A 24,674-nucleotide genomic window follows, 5' to 3' on the forward strand; every position below is an offset into this window, starting at 1 on the left:
TTTGACACTCATTATTATTACAAGCTTAGAATCAGACACAATGAAGCTATTTCTTAGAGTCACAATCATGACTCAGCAGCATAGAAGGACCTGCTCTTTCTAAGTCTCTACCTCTGACTGCCATTTAACTCTGAATAATTCATAATGGAAAAATAATATCTGACCTCTGGGAATAACGAATAATTTTTAATGTAAAAATTCATGTATGTGGTTTCAAAAAGTTATTTAAACCAGAAGAGACAACCAGCAGTGTTTTTTAATATCAGAGAGATTATTAAAACTTTGTCAATTCATAGAGTAATTATCAAATCCTTCGGAAAATCTTATTCATTATTTGACAGCCACAACCCACAGCTCCTAACTTCTACCTCAATATTTCTTCAAAAGTTCACAACAAAATCGATGGCTTCAATCCTGATTTTCCCCATGAATCCCCGATATGTGTTTCTGACATCACCTGGATAATTTACAAGCACCTCGAACTTAAAGCCTTTGAAATGGAATTACTTATATTCACCAAAACTTTCTTCTCTTCATGGTCTTATGACTTAACAGCCTTGTTCATCAAACACTAAAAAGTTAATCCCAACTCATTCTTCCTTCCCCAAACATCTTACTAAATCCATTTTAATTTCTCTTCTTTTTTCCTCCCTCAATCCCCACTACTGCTGCCTTAGCTATTTCCAACTGGATTATTGCTATAGTCTCTAGTTTAAAATGCTACTAATTCACGCTTCCTAGGGTCACAGTTATCTGTCCAAAACACAAATCCAGTCATATCATTCCTCCAATTAAAAATCTCCCAAAAGGAAAAAATCTACCAATGATTTTTCATCATCTACCATATAGTGTTCAAATTCCTTAATCTTAGAACATAGGGCCCTTCCTGAGCTTGCCAATATCTCTATTTGCAACCCAATCTCCAACTTCTGATTAACAGATATATCCTGATCTCCAATCTCCAGCCAGGCCAACGACCAATCCCTGGAAAATAACAGGGGCCATTTTTTAAAGTTATCATTCTAGGCATTTGTACATTTATGTCTGCTTATTTTGCTTTAATTTCAGAATACCTAAATTCATTAATGTAGATATATCCTTTTCTAATACTACAAAATTAGGATAAAGAACAATGAAAAATGCAAAATTAATAAAAGGAGAAGAGAGTGATAAAAGGAAAATAGAGCAAGGCAATAAAATATGTAAAAAGAGCGCAGTCAAGTCCTAAAGGCCACACAAGTATCGGAGCGGATATATTTGATTTTAATTTTCTTCATATTCATGTCTTTAAGCTTGGATTTCAAGAGAGATATGACTTATGAACTTGGACGAACACTTTATCACTTTTCTTTCTGTCTTAAAAAATGATAAAGAGCATGCGTAAAATTAAGGAAGAACACCAAAAACTTCCTAGCCTGTATCTACATTATGGTGGCACCGTTGTTCTACATGCTCAAGGGAGTATTTTATAGTATGTTTTAGGATGCTCCAAGGGTAATTTTTATAAAGAGGACTTTCATTTTCCTGATAGCCATAATATTTTCTGGAGCACAAAATATGTGGCATCATGAAATCACAAGATTTTAACTAGAAAAACTTTGTAGATATTGAACCATTTTATTTACTTGTTTGTTTATTTACTTATTTATTATTTATTGTCTTCTAAATTCTGTTCTATGTACTGCAATATTTTCCTCCCAGGATTTCTGACAGCATTAATATAATAATTATATATATATATATATATATATACACATATATATATATATGTATGGTACAGCAACTCAAAATAGAACTTTAAAAATAACTCTACCTATTTTCTAATGAGAAAGCAATTCTCTATTCAATTTCATCTCTCCTAAAACCCCAAAGTTGAAACTCTTGGTCAGTGACAGGATATGCCCATTTTTCTTAGTCCATTGGAAGGATGCTTGAATAGAAGCACTTCTCACCATGAATAAACTGTGAAATGTAGGTGAAAATTATATTTAGTTACAACTGCCGGCCTTGAGTTTGCTCTGAATGGTGGTTGTCTCACTAAACAAACGTATGTCTTTGTGACATTGGAGACAAACAAGCATTGCTTACTGATAAGGACTGACTGTCTAGGAATGGGAAAAACCAGTCTACGGCTTTCTAAGGTCACTGAAGAACTGCCAACAGGAAGTCGAACACCATGGCTTTTCCACTGCCAGACTGTAAGTGCTAATTCTTGAATTCTCTTTCCCAAATAGGACCTGGCAAAGGTTATTTATTGAATTCCTACTAACCTCTATTTATTCCTAGTAACCTCTATGTATTCCTACTAACCTCCATGTATTCCTACTAACCTCTATGTAGTTTTCTATGGCATTTAACTTTTGACCTCCTTTCCTTAAACCCTCATCTTGTTGGTTAGGTTTTATGCTCCCTGACTGGCAAGTGAGAAAGCTAAAACTCAAAATGGGTGTATGCAACTTTCCTTAGGATAGGAGTCTTTTAGTAGTTAGGAGTGTAGGATCTGGAATTAGAAGCCCTGAGGTCACCTTCTCATTTAACACTCGTTGCCCTGGGTGATTTATTTAACTTCTCTGTAACTACCTCAGTACCCACCTCTATAAAATGAAGATAGGACTGTTGTGAGAATTGAGATACCTAGGTTGTGCCTGGCATACCGTTAAGTGCACAAAAATCTGTGTTAATAACGGAATAGGAAAAATCATTCCATAGTGCAAACTTTGTAAAGAACACTGAGAGCTGAGTAAAGTGAAGAGTTCAGGAAGAGAATGAATCCCAAAAGAGACTGGGAAATAAGATGGCAAAGAATCAAAGGATTATAGGGAATTGTTAGTGGAGATAAGAAAAAAAAAAAAGAGACACTTAAATACTCACCTATTATTCAAAGCTAAATCTTAAAATATTTCTCTGACAATTTACACAGCAAGCTTGATAATACACTGAAAAATGATTTTCCAGTCAAAAGATATCTATCTATTTTTCTGACTTGTCAAAGTCTTCCGGATGCCTTGTTAGAACACTAGCAAACAAAGTGAGCTCAGGTGAGACATAGCTCGTTTAAAAAGAATCTTAATTTTCAATCACATTTCACAGTGGACCAGAAGTGCTTCTAACATTCCACTATTGAAACCACCACTTTATGAAAAGTGTATATGGCTTCTTTTTTACTGTCCTATATTACCTGAAAGTGATTTAAAATACAGTCTTGATGCTTCTAGGACTCTATTCAATTTTGGAAACAACAGTACTCTAAATTCCAAATTTGCTACACTATAATAAAATTTAAATTTCCCCAAGAAGCTTTTCTTGTTTACTAGACACATACAAGTAAAGAAAAAGTTCAGTTCAAATATTCTATATATCAAGACCCAACTGAAGTGCTCTTTGATGCAACAGTATGTTGAACCAAGGAAAAAGCACATGGACATGCACATTAGGATCATTTAGAAAGGCATTTATTGTTAAGGTTACAGGAAGCTTTGCCTAATGCTTAAACCTGATATGTGTACTTCTAACAAGCATTTAAATAAGCACATTGTTTGTGAAACAGTGTGACTGTCTCCTTAGGGAAGTCATAAATGTAAAGAATCAAATTTCGATTTGATTGTTGGAGAAAAGTGCAAAGTCGGATCTTTAAGACAGAAGTCTCTAGCAGAAGTGAAAATGGCGCTGCTTCTTTTAGCCCATTCTTGGCTTTCCATAGAAGAGGCTCTCCCCTGAATCTTAGCACTGAAAGTTACAAAGGACGAGGTAAAGGTTTGAGAATCCGAAGAGCATGAACTAATGGAATTTGAAACTGAACAATATACTTAAAATTTATAGCAGAACTAGTGAATGAATTTACTTCCATGAATTTACTTTATTTCACATAATATTGTTAGTTTGAAATAACAAGGTTGTGAGGAAATAGTTCAAATCATCCTGGACAGGCAATCAGGGCAATAGTAGAAGGGTGGCAGTGGAAAAGCACTGTAACGAATCCGCTAGTAAGGTCAGTGAGGAATGGGCAGAAAACTATAGAAATATCAAGGCACGTGCCACTTTTTCAACACACAGTTGATGCAATTTAGCAAACCACCATCAAAATTACAGCGGTCATTGCTAAATACTATTTATAAACTCTATACCTTCTCTCTTGAATATGTAAGAAATGACACCCTTTTGTTCCTGATTTGTGCCATATATCACATATGCAAGACTTTGATGAGACACTAAACATTAACAGAAATACTCAAAATATTTAGCTCTTACCAAAATGAACTCCTTATCTTAACTGTAGATATCCTGGAACAAGAGTTCCATCACTTTTCCCACATGATATTTACCTGGTGAAAAAACATTATTTCCCACACTTGATTAAAGTGAATAAATGTAAATGAACAAAATGAGGCACCTACCCCACCAGGGAACTTGCAAATCTCAGCAACGTGCCAATCTGATAAACAAGTTCTTCATACGGAGTATGAGGATACAAACTAGCAAAGTACTTTTTTTCTGCTGTGAAAAAGAAATTAAAAAAAAAAGATCTAAAGACACCGAAAAGAATGGCAAGCTACTTGGATGGAAGACTGCATCCAGGTGGATGATTAAGATGGGATCAGGGGGGCTTCCCTGGTGGCGCAGTGGTTGAGAATCTGCCTGCCAATGCAGGGGACGCGGGTTCGAGCCCTGGTCTGGGAGGATCCCACATGCCGCGGAGCAACTGAGCCCGTGAGCCACAATTACTGAGCCTGCGCGTCTGGAGCCTGTGCTCCGCAACAAGAGAGGCCGCGATAGTGAGAGGCCCGCGCACCGCGGTGAAGAGTGGCCCCCGCTCACCGCAACTAGAGAAAGCCCTCGCACAGAAACGAAGACCCAACACAGCCCAAAATAAATTAATTAATTAAAAAAAAAAATGGGATGAGGAAGCTTATTCTAAAGAACAACATGTGAAGGAAAACAGGCACCACCCCAAATTGTCCATGGCTACTTCCCAGTTTAAAACTGGGAAGTGTTGTCACAAACTCTGCCTATAGTAGGCTTTATCTACTATACAAATGATGTGTAAGTCCCAATTACATGCCCAGATGAGTGGTTTTCAAGCTTTCAAGAATAGCCTATTTATATCTGTTGGGAATGATAACCTCTCAGTAATAGGAGTGGCTTACTCTGACAGTAGTATTCAAATGGAACTACAAAACAGGCACAAAAGGTGAATCTGAATCTGTCAAAAAAGGACTGGAATTAATAACTGATCATCACCCAGTTACTCATATATTTTCTCCCCACAGATAACCACTGATCCAAAGCCATGAATTAATTTAATAAATTAACATTGCAATTATTTCAAATTTTATCTTAGCAAAATTTGACCTTATCTATATGGTTTGTTTTGTTGTAAGTGTCCCGTTGATGATAATGAACAGAAGAATTTCTAAAATACACGGTAACAAGATTTAAGGAATAAAAAGGGAGTAAGAAAATATACTTTTGTACTTGGAAGAACATACCATACGTTTCTGTCACTTAGTTAAAGAAACAATGAAAATTAATCTACAATGCTAATGGATATAAAATTTAATGTCACTTGTGTATTTCTCATAAAGAAAGAAATTACACCTGGCTCACTCTACATTTTTAATGTAAAAAAGTGTTTCCAAAAATCTTAGAACTGTAAACAATATTAAAGTTTTCCAATAAAACTACTAAATTGCTGCAGACACACAGAATACACACATATATCTTAAATATTTTTAAGAAAATTATATTATTACTATTATTTCCAAATAATTTATAATCTTCAAACTTCAATCTAGATTAGAGTCATTGATTAAGTATTATTTGAATAGGAAAATAGAGAATAAAAGTTCTAGAATGAAATTTCTTGGATTCTGTTTCCTCTACTTGCCATGTACTAGCTGTGTGCCCTTGGTCAAGTTAATTAACTGCTCTGAGCCTTAGTACCTTTATCTTTCTTTAAAAGCAGGTAGAACCTACCTCTTAGGGTTACTATGGGGAATGAAAGAGATAACATCTAGCAAACAGTAATCACTAATAATCGTAGCTGTAATTTTTATTATCAATAGTAATGTTTGGGGCTTCCCTGGTGGCGCAGTGGTTGAGAGTCTGCCTGCTAATGCAGGGGACACGGGTTCGAGCCCTGGTCTGGGAGGATCCCACATGTCGCGGAGCGACTGGGCCCGTGAGCCACGGCTGCTGGGCCTGCGTGTCTGGAGCCTGTGCTCCGCAACAAGAGAGGCTGCGATAATGAGGCCCGCGCACCGCGGTGAGGAGTGACCCCCGCTTGCCGCAGCTAGAGAGGGTCCTCGCACGGAAACGAAGACCCAACACAGACAAAAATAAATAAATAAATTTAAATATATATATATTAAAAAAAAATAGTAATGTTTTAAACTGCATATGAATATACTCAATTCAAATTTGTACACACTTCAAAAATTACAAGTTTTGTGACCTTTCATAATTAATCTGATAAACCTTAATAGAGATAAAGGTAAAATCTCAATCTTATTAAATTATACATATATAAAGATACACAAAGTTTAAATATTTGTGCTTAAACTACTACAAGAACATGGGATGCATTCCAGAATTTGACACCTTATATTATACTTAAGAACTAATGTTAAATATACTTTCATTTTAGTTTTTATTTCTACATAAAAATCTAAAACATATATATTTCTATTCGTGCTTTAATTTCTTGGTTATAACCAAAATTCCCTAAAACTAACAATCTCATAAAAGTATTTTAATATAATTCAATAATATGCAGACAAAAATTCTATAAGAAAGTCAATTATACTTGTAATGAGTGCCTACTATGTGCCAGAAAGTACCTGAGAATTTTAACAAGATAGATGCAAGATAATAGTCTAGAAAAATCACAGGGAGATAATTATTAGTCACCAGAAATTAAATTTCTTCAAGTTTTAAAATTAATTGATGAGTTCAAGAAATAACCAGACCATCTTCTATCAGCAAGCATCTCCATAACTACATTTAAAACTTAACAGCAGATCACAAATATTTCAAAACTTTAGATACATAAAGGAAGAATGCAGCAAAAGAAATCCACCTGGATTTCCCCTCCTCTGGAGAATTTCAGACATGAGATGCTTTTGTAGACAAATGCCAAGGAGAAAATCAATCAGATCCAATTTCAACAACCTACTAAATTTCACAGTATAACAAGGGAGAAACTATGTGTGTTACATAATTTACAAAAATGTCAAGACATTGTCATAAATCTACAGACAAAGGCAGAACGAGTAGTATTCTGAGATAGAGAACATTATATTACATTGATGAGTTCACAAAATATTTGGCAGACACCAAATTTCATGTAAAGATGCTTGAATGCCTATCCCAAATTTATTTTCAAAACAGGAGACTCCAGAAAATAATCATTTGGGAGGATTTTGAGATGCTTGGTAGAGAATAATTATAAATTATGTATTTGGTTTAAAAAAATCCTACAGACTTAACTATAATAGAATGCTCTAGGCAACTTAAAAAGAAATCAAAGCTTCAATAATACCTGATTTAGCAAAAAGAAAAGGAAGAAAAACCTGATGTAAACTTATTAGAATCTCCTGCTTTTATAGTGAATTGCATAGTGGTTACTGTAGCTATTGGATGGCATACTCCCTGAAATAAAATAAGTTATTTCCTTTGCAGATGCTATGGCTATATTTCATCTTTTCTTGCTTTTCAAAGATTTTGTCATGTTAAATTGTTATTTAAAATGTCTGAAAGTTAATGCCAATAAAACTTTAATAAACATTATATTTATAAAAAGACTGTAATTTTTCAGAATTCACAAGTTCCTTTTAATTGTTGTGATTTCACTGTTACTTCCTTAGAAAGAGGAGAAGAGTGTGACAGCAAAAACCAAAATAGATTTTTCTTTATGCTTTTGTGCACGCTTCTGGTAAAAGAACAAAGCTGGGTGAGAACATTTAAGATCTAGTCTCTTAGCAACTTTGAAGTATATAATTGTACACCTTAAACTTTACACAATATGTAGATGATGTCTCAATTTTTTAAAAGGTAATGGGAATTCTAAACAGATAACAACTCTTGAAAAGCACCTTACTATTTCTGAAGTGCTTTCAAATAATTATTATCACATTCTTATCCTCACCACCTTCTTTTAAAATAAATAGAACAGTTATCTTTACTATCCCTATTTTACATTTGACAGTATGAAAGTTCCAGCTGACTAATCTGACATCTCCCAGTTAGTAACTGATAGAATCAGAACTTGAAATCAAGTTTCCAGATTGTTCTCATGACCCCAAGTTGTCTATAGATTAGTAAATCTCAAATCTACAGCTATTATCGTAATGAAATACTTCTCTTGGATAGCCATAATAATTTCTTTTTGAAATAACTTAATAATATTTCTGTGGGAAACAATTCCCCAAACTTACACTTGTTGATAAAGTTTTCAAAACTTAGTTTTCGTATATGTATTGAGAATTACATTTTCTTGCTAACAAATAAAAGTGAACTAGAAAAGACAAAAACATATTAGTTGACGCGACCCAGTCACAACTGCTTTACTTATCACAGTCGTGCCCTTGAGATCTGAAAACATTCATTTCAACATTTGACAGCATATTGACTGTTTCAATATTGTGGACTCCTGTTCAGTTTGCTATGGGCAAGAGACCATGCCTTTACACAAGCCAGTGGATCAATTGGTCTTTGGTAGAATCTTAGTTTAAGGCTCTTTAAGGCACTGATTTATGCACAATTGATCTGATCAGCCATGCAGTCAATGTGATTTATTAGCTAAGATGGCCAAAACCCTTTTTTCTCCTTTTTCATGCAGTAGTAATTCACCTCATTAGAGGTGGAATCATTATAGGAAGCTCCTGAGAAATAAGAAGTTGAACCTGCCGGCCTGACTCGTTATTTCCCCCCAAACTGTGGATCTACAAAACAGTAATAGCTGGACGCTAAGCTCCGAGCTGCTGTGCACACAAACAGAAGCCAGTGCACTCTCACTGTGGCCAGAGATGGATGGAATAGATTAAAGGGGGTTCTAAGCTTCCTCCACTCTGAAACATTTCAGACAACAAACTTGTTCGTTTAGCTTCCTGAGAAACTCATTCATTTAGTTTCTAGCACACATTTTTTTCTTTGTTTAACCACAGTAAGACAAATGACTTGTATTACTTGATAATTATGGTGTTTAACTAAACATAGGACTAACAATGTGTATAACAGGGGTTGACAACCTACAGTATACATGTGGACGCAGGCATGTGCACGCGCGCGCACACACACACACACACACACTCCCAATGTTACAGGAGATACGATTCTGAATAGTTCACCTATGGGCAAAATACACATTTGCATTTGCCAAACACCTTTTCTATAACATTTGGAGGGAAAGTGTCTGTAGATTTTATATGGTATAAGAGCTCCTTTCCTCTCTTAAAGGTTTATCCCCCAGCCAGATCCTTAATCCAAAGTTTCTACTGATTATTGATTACCTCCTTAAAAATTATTAACAAATAGTTAAGGGAAGGAACATAGCAGGGTAAGGACAGCCATCCCATGAGATGGTTCTGCTTAAGAAGAGAGTATTGACTCAACATTGCCTCTTCTTCCATTCAATCTGCTGCTGAGAGCTCAAAGCTCAGAACCTTAACTCTAGTTGCCTCATCCATGCATTTCCATTTGACTTGGTAGAAATTCCGCACATCACAGTGATTTCAGGGGGTGTGACCTGCTAATAGCTGTCCCCTCATACCTTATCTTTCTCTAAAAGCATAAACGCTTTGCCACTTCCCCGCCTGTCCCCACCCACACTATGAAGGCAATAAATGAATATGCAATACTCTACGACTAAAGATTTGACAACCACACATTAGAATGATTAGGCACTTGTTGAGGGGTGGTACATTATTTTACTATGTGCTATATAAACTGTGAACAGCTTTGATTAAAAATCTAGATTTACTTAAACCCAGTTATGCAATTTCTGTACAGAAGTCTACTATGAGCTATACCTTCGATTTTCTAGGACGAATGACTCCTTTAGAATAGGCTGAATGAAGGCACAATTTTTATGCTGAACACTGTTTCAATAAGACAAGCCTTAAAATAAAGCAAAGAACAAGGTAAGCTGCAAAATATATGAATGTTTGTATAACTCTCACAGGAGGTACAGCCCCACCTATCCTTACTACTAAATCAGCAATGTCCAAATGCCAATAAGTTTAGCTATTGAACTGGTTAAAAAGAAACATGGTATGCCGCGTATGCGTGAATTTGTGCGTTTGTGTATTTGTAACCATACTCAAAATGAGAAACCTTTACTGAAAGGATCTCAGATGAAAATTTTGCAATGTAAGAACCATCTCAGTAAGAGAAAATATAATTGGGGACCTGGAGTTCTTATTCTCATTGAATATTTGGGGCTAACTTATCTAAACTTTTTCTTTAATCTTCCCTATTAGTAGAGATTAGTTGAAAACACGTGTCTCTTCCTGATTTAGATTTTTGTTGCAAAACTTTGGCTGAATTAAGTATTTTGGTAATTACCTGTTTATTCAGAGAGTTGCAACTCCATGCTCATAATACACTTTTCAATTTACTTTGTAATTTACATTACATTTGGTCCATTGTAATAGTATTAGTAAAATTCCATTGATTTAGATAGGTCCGATTTTCCAAATAAAACTTTGCCTAAGTTACCAATGGTTTAAAAGAATATTTTCGTTTCCTTCAGTTAATTGTATTTTCTTAGCACCAGTTTTATAAATAGAATAAGACACTCCAGGGAAAATATTGAGCTGTACATAGTGGTGTTCTGGCTGTTGAAATCATTTACTCTTTGGACTTGTGAACCACAAAGCACCCACAGATCAGCTGATCCCAGAATAGCACATGCCATGTCATGTCTTATTGTTTTACCATAGTCCTCACATTCTACCCTCCCAATATAGCTAAACAGCTCAATATTGATGGGTAGCAACAACTGACATCATAGTCTACGGAATACAGTTCTGCCGTTAAACATATGTTGTTACTATTTAAAGAATACAAATTTACCTTACCTTGGGACTACTTGAGATAAATATTTTAGTTTGAGACCCCAATGTAGTTACAATATTGTCACGTGTAACTTTGTCCTAAAGTGGATATATGGTCCAGTAAAATTCTCAGTGGGCTTCAGCATTGGCTTAAACAGTGAACGTACAATCTCTGCCTAGTTGAACTACACACTTACATGGTGAGAGTGCCAATGAGTATGTTTCATCAGATGATCCTGGAAGCTGTCTGGCCAATAGGAGGGATTTGAAACTGTTCCCTAATCACTGTTGAAATCACTGATAGTACTGTCTGTCCACACTATGACAGACAAAAGCTGAAATGTATTAAACATAGCAATCCATCATCCTGCAGATGGAAAGCAGGAGCCAGGCGAGTTCAGAGGCAGTGACTACCCGCTGCTTAACAAAGGCTGGAGGCCTGACAGTTCGGTCCCTTCCTACCCCCTCACTACCACCCCTCCATCTAAGATGAATGAGTGTAATCAATGAGGGAGAAAGCCTGCTGAGGACCTCAAATTCAAACATTGTTACATTTAAAGTGCTGCTTTTTTCCCCCTAATCGGAACTGTTACTGGATCCGTTTTCTCCAAATATAAGGAGATAGATATTTAAGTAAATGAATAAACTGTAGATTCAAGAAAGCACATCCTTAGAAAATACTGCATCGGTATGCCATGAAGTTTGGATAGCTAGCTTTGAAATAAAGGTTTGATACCAATACAAAGGAAGTTTTTTTAAAACTTCACTCAGTTAAGGTTAAGTTTACATTGTTTGAAGCAACTTAATAGTGACGTTCTTTTTGAATGACAGGGGAATTATTATCTTTATATAAGCACCAAATAGAAATGAAATGCTTTTTGCTACAGTTCAATTCATTTTGCATACTTGCTTCTAATACGGACATATGAGTCACAAAATAGCCAAAGGGAGGGAAAAAACCCTCAACTGCTAACAGCACATTAACAAAGTATAGAAACGAAAGACACTTTTCTTTGGATTTCAGCCTTGTCATTTCCAATTTTCTGCTCCTTGGACATGCTTGTATTCAAATTCTGGAACATCTATTCAGCATATCAATCCCAATTAGACAATCTGGGTCTGGAAAGGATGAGAGCTAGGTCATTTGCATAATTTAATCATAAATACTCAGTGATACATATTTCCAAATGCATTTGTACAATTATCTTTTCATCCTTGGGGCAATGGTATTAATATGATTAGGCAATATTTCTGGAAAAAACAGACAAGTATGCACTCTTTTTAACTGCAGCTTAGGGCGATATGAAAAATTAATTAATTTCTGAAGAAAATCAATTTCTCTACGTGACCACATTAGACATCGCTAAACCAAGACTCAGAAACCTCTCTCAATCACTACATTTTATCAGGCTCTTCTAAATTCTGATTAGTATGTAAACAATTCAATAGAAAAACTAGTAATATATCAAAAAGCATCTTAAATTTTGAAGCGATCTTTCTGTCTACTTTTCATTTCAGGAATACTACCTTGCTTTACTTTAATGCATTGTTATTTAACCTGTCAATGAGAAGCCTGTGCTTTTGGTGTGAACTCATCTTGAGTGATCTTTTATTAATGTACATTAACCAATTTCAAGGACAATAGGATAAGGTTACTTTTGAAATGCTTTCTCAAGAAACAGATTTATATTTATCTAAAATAACCTTCACACGAGATTGCTTATTATGAAAAAAATTAGATAAACCAAGTTGTCCCAAAGAGTACCATTGTTATATGAAAAACATTGCAATATACTTAGTAGAGATATAAGAAGCCAGGTGGCTAATCTAATTTTTTTAAAAAAAGAGATTCAGCTTTGTATGCTGATTAGTACAAAAGAAAAAGTCACATTTGTGAGTTTAAATGTGCTATTCTTTTCTTTTCAATCAAATGAAAAAGTAGAAATGCATGCAAATATTCAATATTCATTTAATTTGCATAAAGGTGCTTGAACAAATTTTTGATTCTAACAAGCTCATTTTTCATGCGTTTTGTCTTTCATCCTAATCTAGCATCTGTCATTCCTTTTTGAAGTTATTATCGGCCCAATTCCCTCTTGGACATGGTTGCTGGGTGACCGGTATCTTAGCACCCACTTTGACAGGAACAGATGTGAATCTGATCAAGAGATTTCCCAAGAGTACCTGAAATCACAAACAACTTTTGTGAAAAACAAACAGCATTCCTGTCATGGGCCCTTATTTAACCCACTCCCCAAAAGCAAGAGCAAAAAAGTTTACTTCAGATCAACTATATACCATTTTAATGTCATTTCCTAAATTAGAAGAAAATAAATAAAAATAAACTATATTTTCACTCTGTTGAATTAGAGGAATCCAATCTAAATATCAACAGCTCAAAAACCCAGCTTGTTCTGTTTTTGAATAGATAGTTATGGGTAAATATGGATTTATATTTCATGCAAAATTTCACTAGAGTGTCTACCAAAAATAAAGAGGATTTATTATGAGGACAATTCAGATGATAAAGATATTTAAGAGGATGAAATTTAGTTTGGCGTCTAAAGGCTTCCTATATGAGGTATGATGTAGAATTCTGTGCAAAATTAAGGATCACTCTACTTACAGAGAATTACCTAAAATATAAAAGCTCCACCTCTCCTTTCACACACTTCATAGCAAGATTTTTTTAAGGTGTTTTGGGTTTTTTGTTTTTTGTTTTTTGTTTTGCAGTTCACTTGGTATACTATCAATCATTATTAGAAATAGAGCTGCAAAGTGCCACTGGAAGACAAAGAAGGTCATAGAAACTTCATATTATCGCCATTACAAAAGTCAGAATAAGCTGCCTTTCCTAACTAGATTCCTTTTAAGAACAGCATGAAGTTGTGGAGTCACGTGATCTGCCTCCCTCCCTCCCTTCCTTCACAGTCAGAGAATATGCCGACCAATAGCCATGTCAAATCACCATGAAACTAGTTGGGTCAAACTTTTAAGTTAAATGAAGTATTTAATCACTGTTTCTAGTTTATAAATATGGCAACAGAGTGATCTTAGGAAACATCCAAATGATTGACTTAATTTTCTTCATTCAAATGATGTGTTGAGGCAAGGCAGAAAACTGTTAGCTTACAGTGAAAGTTAAGGGTTTCTTTTTTTGCCACAGAACAGCCAATAAAAAATAAGCAACACATGTTTAAAACCCTAAATATTTTCTCCTTGATAATCATGACTTATGATAGTAAGAAAAGTGGTATACCTTCCATTGGAAATCTCAGTATTTTTCTTCCACACTCCAAGAATTGATTTGTTATAACCATTCTTATTAGGAATTTTTATGTTTGGTTCTTGTAAGGAAATAGCCAATTACCCAAATGATTTTACCAATGTTAAGTGAAAAAGGAAGTGAAAGATCTTTGAAATTCTTTCTAATTTTTATTGGAAAAGGAACTTGCTAACTTCAATTCCAAAATCCAATCATGGAATTATTTTTTGTCATTGCATATATTTGAGTGGGGGATATATATGTATATGTGTTGCTTTACCTTTTATAAAATGTTCCTGTATATATAAGATCAAGAGCAAGTCGTTCTATATGAAGAAGTAGGTTCTAAATCTAATGGTAGTCATTTAATATCACCCGTTATAAGCAGAGGTATTATAACCCTACCATTTTATATCAGTTATCCATTTATATATATATGATATAGCATTTTGATATTCCAGAAATTAAGCAAACTATACATACCTAAATACGTCTTTATTTTGTACCTATGATTAATTTCAGTTTTCCAACTTAGCCCCAGTCCAAATAACTAAAATAAAAATGGCTTTTACGTATAAAATTTGTCAGTGATCTTCATTTGTTACTGCTAGTGGCAAAAGGAGCCTTCTGGAAACACTTTCAAGTGATCCAACTAAAAATACAATAAGAACTTTAACCTCTCAAAATGTGAATCTAAGAAAAATTAAATATACTCATATAAAAATCTGTATTCTGAAATGTTATCACAGGGAAAAACTCCTTGAAAAAAAGTTTCTTCCCCTACTTGGGCTGACGCTTCTGTGGAGAGAAATTAATAAAAAAAGTACAAAATAAATGTTCCCATGTCCAATTAAACAAATTTATGTTTAACCTTTTAACATCTAGGATATATATTTGAAAGGCAGATATTTTGTTTTAAAAAGTAGCATCTTAGTCACATGTGAAAACTTGAATAGCTGCCAAATTTTGATGGCACTTTGGGCTTAACTGTGAAATGCCACTCATGAATAGTATTTTGTAAATTTCCTAAGAATATATAGTTAGTAAATTTGGGAGCTAAACAGGTGTTAACAGAAAGAAAAATCAAATTTGACCCAGAAGGCTCCAATATTAAGGTTTGAATTGGGATCAGTTCATTCCTTTCCCATAGGGTAACTTGTATAAATGTAATTCTATGGTTTCATAAAAGCAGGTCAAGTTTCCATCCCTGGGGGTCCTTTGGCAATTTGAAGCATGGAAGCACTGTTCCTGGCTACAAGTTCAAATCTGCATGTACTGTCAATGGTGTGAAGAAAAAAAAAATCAGTGAAGAGCAGACATATATTCATCTTTGATTATAATATATACTTGTCAGAGGGTTCTTAGAAGATAAGAGTAAAGGTGTCAGAGGTCACATGTCATAAAATATTTTGAAACCATTCTCACTAACTTTTAAGTATATATACATACCAGATGATGCAGAAAGGAATGTGAAATATTGTTTTTACTTAGATAACTAAATGCAAAGATGAACTTCTTGCCAAATGTCATTTTAAGTTACTATGCCCAAGTGTTTTTTTTTTAAATTCCTCAAGCTTTAGATGAAGCAGAGTCTTTTAAGCAATCACAGTTTTATAAGCTTCTTCCTACTTTGCAAAAAAATGCATGCATGCTTGCACTTTTACCAATGACGTAATGACTTGACATATGCCATGGAATGATTGAGAAAGTAATTGATTTCAATTTAACTGGACCTCTACCAGGTGTTTTCAAAGACAATTACAGTCCACTGCAAGAAGTGGTAATACACATCTCCTTATGTAGACCTGCAGATTAACCCATTGACCTCATTCCTAACTCATCTCATTGATGGCAAAGCTTTTAGAAGAGCAATCTTTTTTTCTTAGATTATGATATTGTTTTCTTATCATTTATCCACTGATTTTAAAGGATATGCTTGCTCTAAAGTGCAAGCAGCAATGAAATAAACCAATAAAAGAAATGGTGCAATGACATCAAGCACTTTAAATGTTCTTCAGTAGTGTACAGATTCTAGTACCTAATAGTTTAATGTCGATTTCATACAATAAAATACTTATCAGTTATAAATATTTTTCATAAAGAATTAAAAGTATATCTTAGTTATCGTAACAATAAAGGTCTAGGAAAATCAAGATACGTGTTTAATCACTGTCTTAATAACCATATAATGTTGTATTTATAATTACATTTTAAAACATTTAAATATAAACTACATCTTTCACCCTAAAAGTAATTTTAAATATAATTTTCTATGGTCATTCACTAAAGTAGAATTGGTTTTTCATGTGTTATTTTATATTAAATGAATTACAGAAAGCAAAATTAAGTTATTTTTATAAGTAAGTTGTTGGTCCTCTGGCCCTATGTTCTACATGCCTCTCGTGTGTGTGTGTGTGTGTGTGTGTGTGTACAAACACAAATACATATACGTAAAAGCTTTTCTAACAAAGGGATTATAATTACTTAAGCATAAATACACAGACCACAAATGGGCTAAGCTTAACATAAACAAAAATATACACGACGAAGATCTCTTAAATACTGATAGAAATTTTACACTTGTTGCATACACAAGAACATCCATCCTAGTATAAAATGTGTGAACGGTGATATTACAAAGAAAAGTGTTCCAAGTTATTCATTTAAAATCCAGAGGCACTATTAAACTACAAACTGCCTAACTTAAGACATAAATATCATTTCCAAAAATTAAGCTAAAAAAACAGATATTTTAAATATAAAATAAGAATTAATACAGTTGAATATATCAGTCTATTTTAGCAGAGCTGTGATGGATTCAAAGATTAGTTACAACTTCAGTGATTTGTTCATACATAAACAAAATGTTTTTAAAATATAAGGCTATGAATAAAACAGCTGACCTACTGCTGCTATTAATACAATTTCTGGATACAATCAGTTTAAGATTTTAACAAAACACTTCATCTGCTTGATATGTGAATGTAATGAAATATTTCTTGATTAATATACGCTAGAGATTTATTTTCATTACCTTTACTTAAGTAAGAAATGACCATATCCCTTAAACTGAACTAGCAAGTATTTACTGCAAATGATTGTATGTGCTTCTATAAAATAATTCCCTTTTGACTAGTACTCTTTCTATCCTGATATATTTTCCTTGTCCTTGAAGTAAAGCATTGTTTTTTCCTGTTGTGACTACAGGAGTAATCTAATTATTTAGAACTATTTGATACCATATATAAATTCAAAGATAAGTTACATTGTGACTTTTTAATACTTCGTTTATCCCTCTGTTCATTTATTCTAAGGAAAGGAAAACATTCCTCAATTTTTCAATGTTACTAACCAAAAGTAACCAATCTACTTTGTTGCCCATTTCAATATTTGCTTTGAGAAAATCATGCTTGAAAAGCATATCCAATTTTTTGTCAAACATATATACTACCTTCAAAATCCACTGCAGGATTATTACTAATCTACCTATAGTTATATTTCTTTTAGTCTTCAAATCATAGTAAACAATTCCTATTTCCTGCAAGAAACATGCACTATATTCTAGGTAGTGTATTCATCTTAGATAATAACATGTTTTAGATGCTTCAGTTAAACTGTTTTGTTTTTTTTTTAAACATTACTCTCTAAAACTTTTTTTAAAACAGCTGGCTATTCAGTCTGTTGCCATGCTGCAGACTTTTAGACACTTCAATATGTTTATAAGCACAAAAATATAAGACAAATTAAATACACAGTGAGTTTTCCAGTTTAGTAAGTTGTCTTTGACAGCTTTCACTCAAGTCACGTACATTTAAACGTGCAAAAGAATCCCAGCTTGATATCCTGGATCAACTCCAAGCTAATATGAATCAGAAAGCAACAGGGCCACACCTTTAACAAAGTTCAGTCATTGGACATTTCTACATCCAATTTAGAAAAACCCACATGCAAATTTTTCTTAAATGAGTGAATTAGAATCCTCTTATCTTATAATATAAATCCAAATCAGAACACACAAGAAATTTAAAATACACCTGGCTCAAGGTCTCTGATTTTGGATCATGTAGTGATTTGCATCATTCTCTATATATGATTATATGGACACAATACTTATAAAATAAACATGTACATTTAAATTGGACAGGTATCTGTAATAGACACACTCTTAAAAGATTCTTAAAAACCTTCCCAAAGTAAATAGGTGCATCAATATAAAATGATCCACCACCTAATCTAATAATAACTAATTACTAGACTGAATATAATAACTAACTACTAGATCAAATATAAATATACTATCCTTGGTGTTCCTGCTTTCCAAAGAAATAATTTGATAAGCTAACCTCACTATTCTAATTGAGTCACTTCTATACTGTGACATATTCTAAAAAGCAAATATCAGCAATTAAAAGTTATTTAAAGGACAGCTACTGTAGCAAAAAAAAATTACTTTTGATTGGAAATACTTCTGACAAATTGAGGAGAAGGAAAGTAAAGGAATTTGAGGACAATGTGGGCTCACAGAGCCACTGGTATGCCTGAGATATATGTATCTGTGCAGATCAGAGCCTTTGATAGTCCACTTATCTAAGCTTTTAAGTCAGGTTTTCTTCATTAAAAAATAAATTATTGAGCATAACAAATATAATGGAAAAGAGGCTCCTTAATGCAGTCTCTAAGTCTGAAAATATAAATATAAATGTATTTTTAATGTATTCTTAACTGAATTTTTAGCTGCAGCATTCACACACACACACACACACACACACACACACACGACTGACCAATCACAGTGCAGTAACTCAGTAAAGAGAATGGCACATGCTGGCACATGCTAAGGTCATTCTATTCTCATAACAATTCAAACATAAAATGATAAAACTTTATCTTAAATACATGTTAAAATATCTAAATAGTTAATATCAATTTTTTTTCACATTTTTTTGGTCATTTTAAAGGTATATAAATTGATGTGATTTTTTTTTTTTTTTTCCCTTGGTGAACCATCTGAAAATGAAATCCTGGAAAGATTAAATTCAGGCAAAGTTGAACTTTTCTAAAGAATCAAGTAATGAAAACCTTAAAACCAAAATGTTTAGTGAAATCTAGAAGACTCACCTGTACCTATTTAGAAGGCATATTTCAAACTAATTTCTTCAGACAAAGATTCAAAGGGAGACAGCTTACAACCTGTGAGAGTTTCATTTCTTATTATATTTTGCAATACATGTGTTCTATGTTGCTAATACAATGCAATTTAAATGATTATTTTACTTGATTAACAAAGGCAACTGTATGAAACAATTTAGTAAAATAACTTGGAAAGATAAAATAATACTAATTGACAGTCAAAGCACAAATTGTTCCTAAAATAACAACTACTTGGTTGCACATTAAGCTACAAATGCTACTTACATTCCAAAAACAAAACAGCAAATGAGAAACAATAAAGCATATTATGTTTTTGTATGCTAGTGAATCACACATGGTAAATCACCAAAGAGAAGAGTGATTTATGCTCAGATCCAGCCAAGACTTTAATCAATATTGGGTGTCACATCTCAGAAGGTTGGGGAAGGTAGTGAGGCAAAAAGAGAGTGGCTAATATTGGTCTCAATAATTTATACGCAACTTCCGTGAAATGTGGTAGATTAAACAAAAAAAAAACCCAGCAGATTTAGACTAAATGAAGTTTAAAAAGTCTGCCTTAAATGCAAATACAAAAATTTGATGCAAGAAAACTGACAAGAAAAAAATAAGCCTGCCTTGTAGTTTATTCTACATAATATTTGAAGCATCACAAAATAAAATATTATATGTGCAAATCAAATTAAGTGTCTCAGGGCATTAACCGTGGAGTTCAGAAAGTACACCATCTTCATCCTCATAACTATGTGCACTTTGTGACAATAATGATTATGATATCATTGGAGACTAACTCCAAGGGAAAAAAAAAAACAGGTTTGAAAGATATTATCCAAATAACTCGAGAATTTGTATCTTGCAATATAATGTGATTAAACAAGGTAAATCCGAGGTCAGCATATTCTTAGATTTTATTTACGTATTAGTTATTAAACTGCAATTTACTAACATTTAAAAAGTATGCAGAGATAAGTGATGGAACCAAAAAACTTTCACATTTTAGCCCCTACTCTTCTAATTATGCCATATTCTTCTTGAAATGTTATACGACGAGACATCAGGCTTTACAGGAGCCATTAATAGACTGTAATACAAAAACTTCAAAAGCATAGTCTCTCTTCATTTGAAGTAAGTTTTGAATTTCTCTGTGCCAAGTATCATAATTATCTGTGAGAAGGGAGTCTGTATTGTGTTGAAACTTTCTACATCGAGGCATAAATGCACAAGTCCGTGCCATTGAATAGCATGCAACAGAGGAAATGTTAAATAAATATGCCATTTTTATTTAAAAAAAACTTCTGACAAAAAAAGAGCCAAGAATTGGAAAATATTTTATACTTCTTATACTAAAACTGCATTCATATATTACCACTGGACAAAAAAGGACATGTAGTCTCTCAATTTGCTGTCAATAGATGGTAGTGACTTTTAAGACAAAAGAATACTGTTTGTGAATATATGTATATTTATATAAAATGTCTGATAAAACTAACTGGAATCTTTTCAAGTTAAAAACTCCATAAATCTAGGGCTACGTAGGACCCAAATCACAAGCTGGTTTGGAGGATCCTGAGACAAAATCAACTTCTGGCAGTGCTCAAAAAAAAAAAAAAAAAAAAAAAAATCATTTTAGATGACAAAATAGAACAGAGTCACTTTTTATTACCTGAATTCACAGAAAATTGAATGCTAACCCAAATCTACAAACAAGCAACTGACTCAGAGACTTGACCATGTACATAATTACTTTTCTTTTTTTTGTTGTTGTTTAATGGTTACCAGTTAATTAAGTGACCTCTGTTGCAACAGCCAAGTTCATGCAACTAATGTTTAGTTGAAAAATAATAATTAGAGGAAACTGATCAAGGTCAGACTTTGTCCTCTGACAACTTTTAAATTTATTTCCTTATATTTTCTTTCATGCTTTGAGACCCCTATTTTATTTAGCTTTACTATCAAGGAGGTGACAGTCTCTGTTTCATCTCCTTGTGGTAATGACAGATGGCTTCAACATTTACTCTAGTTTTCATAGATAGCACACTGATGCAATAGCCCCAAGCAAATTAAATCCACTCCGAGGTTTGTTACTAACTTACTGAGCCACTTTGAGCAAGTTTATGAACGCTTCTTTTTCTTAACATCAAAAATTTTGGTTCCTCAGATTCTCTGGTATCTAAATACTCTTAAGAGACATAATTAAATACATGTTCTGTAAAAAGCTGAGAGTGCTAAGATTTAATGTTTCTTGCACACTATGTACATATTATTTTATATAGTTTGCCTTTCTGCACAGTTCCTCTTATCTTTTGCATAAATTATTCCTTTAGATAGTCTCTTAAGTAGCCAGAGGAGAAAGAAACCATAATGAAAGAAATCAATATGTATAGATGAATGAAAAAAGATCTTAATAGTAAGGGCATAAACTGGACTTGAATGAAAAGGGTAATTTTTGTTTTGTAAATTCAAGATAAAAATATTTTAGGTATTGTTTCCAACGTTGAGAAATAAGACAGTAATACTTGTAATTATCACTAAAAACTAATGCATCACAATGCAAACAGTATATTTTGGTGAGAGGGAGTTCAATGATAAGTTTTCTATTTTCTTAGTCAGTGGCAGAATTAGGGAAACCTAGGCAGATATCTACAACTACACATCTTCAGTATTTGCATGTGTTTAGGTTTGAGAAAGTCTTGTAGTTGATAAAAGATCAAAATGCAATAGTAAATCAACAAACTTACCACATTTAACTTTAACCTGAAATAGAGTTTTGGAATAACACATTTAATTGTAAAGTATTAAAACGAGGTGATTGAAATATAATTAGAGTACTGATGAGATATTTTTGAAGGGATAAACAGTTTTACTGGATTTAACTTATCTTGGCTCTGAAAGTTTTAACTCCAGAGCCTTTGTTAACCTCAGGGAAAAAATATTTTAAAATTCTTTCCTAATAACTTTAAGAATATTCTCCAACCCTACGGTGAGGACTTCAATTCCAAAACCTGAAAATTCCAAATTTTCAGAAATTTCTGGAAAAAAAAAAAACCCACAAAACATCAAGAGAATAATTGTAAGAGGTGTAACACTACCTGCTTTAAATTGATTATAACGTTGCAGTCTCTGAAGGGAGTTTTCTCCACCAATTTTTTTGCGTGTTATGTGAAATGGCCATTAATTATCTAGTACAGTGTGTGCTGTAAGAAACACACAAAGAAGATTCAAGAGAAGAGTGGTTTGGTTACTAAGAAAAACAGCGCTTCACCAATCTACTGGATAGGTAGGCAATTTTACCACAATCATATCTGAGCTGGCTTCAAATTTCGACTAGCATTCTTTATAACAACTCCGCAACAATTTTCTGCCCTGATTCTACTTGTTTTAACGGTAGATTTTTTGCAAATATGTTATCTTCTGTACACGCAAGGACTCCAATTATCTCCGTAAATGACGTTTAGTGATCAAGATTCCCCCTCAATCTTTACTGCCACCTGTCCAGACTCTTGGGCACGCGTGCGCGTACACACACGCGGGCGCTCAGCATTCACCCAAAAATAGTAGAAATGAAGGTTCAAAACCCAGATATACACCCATGGCCCGATGCAAAGAATGGCAAATAAACACGGAAAAGAGTTTCTGACTAGATCAGGGTAAGACATTTACTGGGTTGGAGTTCGAGTCTTTTTCGTCTTCCAGTCTTCCGGGGGCACTAGCCAGAAGTCTTCTCCCAAGGAAGAAATAGCTAGGGGCTTTTCTACCCCGGTTTCCTTCTGGTCTAGTCCTGCGCCTCTTTCCTTGCCGCCTCTGTTTCCCTAGCTCTACTAGGGGCACACACCCCAAAGGAGTAAAACTCCGCTCCTTCTCCCGATCTTTAAACTTATTTGGAGGGTACCGAAGTCGCTGCACACATTTTGCGCGCAGTTCCCACGCGCTCACTTCTAGACTCCAACTTTCCCTACTCGCTTTTACCCGGCATCTCTGAACTTTCCCCTCTGCAGCCAACGATGGGGACAAGACGGAACCGTGAGAGCGGGTGGAATGATCACTTCTACCCCGAAACTGACAAGTTACCCTACTCCCGCCCCCTCTCGGTAGATCCTCCCCCAGTGAGCGTTCATTAGCATAAAACTGGTCGGGCCGGGCTCCGGGTCCCGTGGCCTCTATAGAGTTCCCGCGCTTTGCCGGGCTGGGGAAGCCATGGCACCGGTATTCAGGTCCACAGAGCATGCCAGTGCAAAACCTGCACCTGCTCATTGCGTGAGCTACTAACCCTTAACAAAAAAAAAAAAAGAAAGAAAGAAAAAAAAGAAAAGGGAAAAAAAAGGAAAAGAAAAAAAGAACAGTTTGGAGAGAGAGCGAGAGAGTAAGCTGTGGTCTTCCTTCCCCATCTCTCCGGTTCAGCTTCCAAGAGTCTCAGGCACCCGGTCACCTCCCCCTACGGAAGGAACCCTGCCGGTCCCCTCGCGTCTGCCCAGGGGCAAACGTACCCCTTTATCTTCTTTGCACACGCACACGCTCACACGCGGACACACGCACAGATGCGCGCACACACAGACCCCTCCCCTCCGCGGGCTTGCCCTCGGGGCTTCGGAGCTGAACTCGCTTTGGGTCCCCCGGGATTGCGCCGGCCTCTTGGCCTCTGGGGCCGTCCCTCTCCCGACCTCCAAGTGACCCACTCTCAAGGCTACCTCGCGGGGCCCTCACCCGGAGCACGTCTTCCCGCTCCTCGAACCCTGCCGAGCAGGGTCACGACCTCCCTCCGCCCCCGGGATGCCGCCTGGCGCCTCCGAGCAGCCAGGCCAGTGCCCCGCGCCTGGCGGTGGAACCCGGGTCCGAGGGAGCGCGCACACGGGCGGCCGCGCTGAGAGGGGTCCCCTGACGCCGGCGCGGCCCAGGAAGGGCGCTGTGGCCCCTGGAAAGGCACCGTCCTCCTCCTTCCCGCCCCCTCTGCCCGGAGGCTTGGGGTTCTCGCGTGCCACAGCAGTTGCGCCCCCGCGCCCGGGCCAGCAAGGGGTGGACTCGGCCGGAAGAGCGCGATCTGGGCAGGGTGAGGTGCCAACTTCTCAGAGGGTCGGGAGCGGCCGGCGAGCCCCGAGGAAAGAGAGGAGAGGGCCGCGCTCGCCGGAGCGCGCGGCTCGCGGGCGCGCGGAGCGAGCGGCGCCCTGAAGGGAGCGAGGGAAGGGCGAGGAGACCGATGGGAAGGGACCACGGGC

At 35.4% G+C, this 24,674-nt stretch overlaps 1 protein-coding gene and 1 long non-coding RNA gene across 4 annotated transcripts in view; one reads left to right on the forward strand and one right to left on the reverse strand.

The window, feature by feature from the left end:
• DACH1 (dachshund family transcription factor 1) overlaps positions 1-24,674 on the reverse strand; it is a 412,485-nt gene that overhangs the window by 386,501 nt on the left and 1,310 nt on the right. The gene's annotated exons all lie outside the window — the stretch shown is intronic.
• LOC309615936 overlaps positions 5,627-24,674 on the forward strand; it is a 126,842-nt gene continuing 107,794 nt past the window's right edge. Inside the window, exon 1 of the long non-coding RNA XR_014237151.1 lies at positions 5,627-24,508. This is a non-coding gene — a long non-coding RNA (uncharacterized lncRNA). The remainder of the gene's footprint in view (positions 24,509-24,674) is intronic.

This window comes from Balaenoptera borealis (genome assembly GCF_965194805.1).
Source record: "Balaenoptera borealis genome assembly, chromosome: 18".
Taxonomy (NCBI): Eukaryota; Metazoa; Chordata; class Mammalia; order Artiodactyla; family Balaenopteridae; genus Balaenoptera; species Balaenoptera borealis.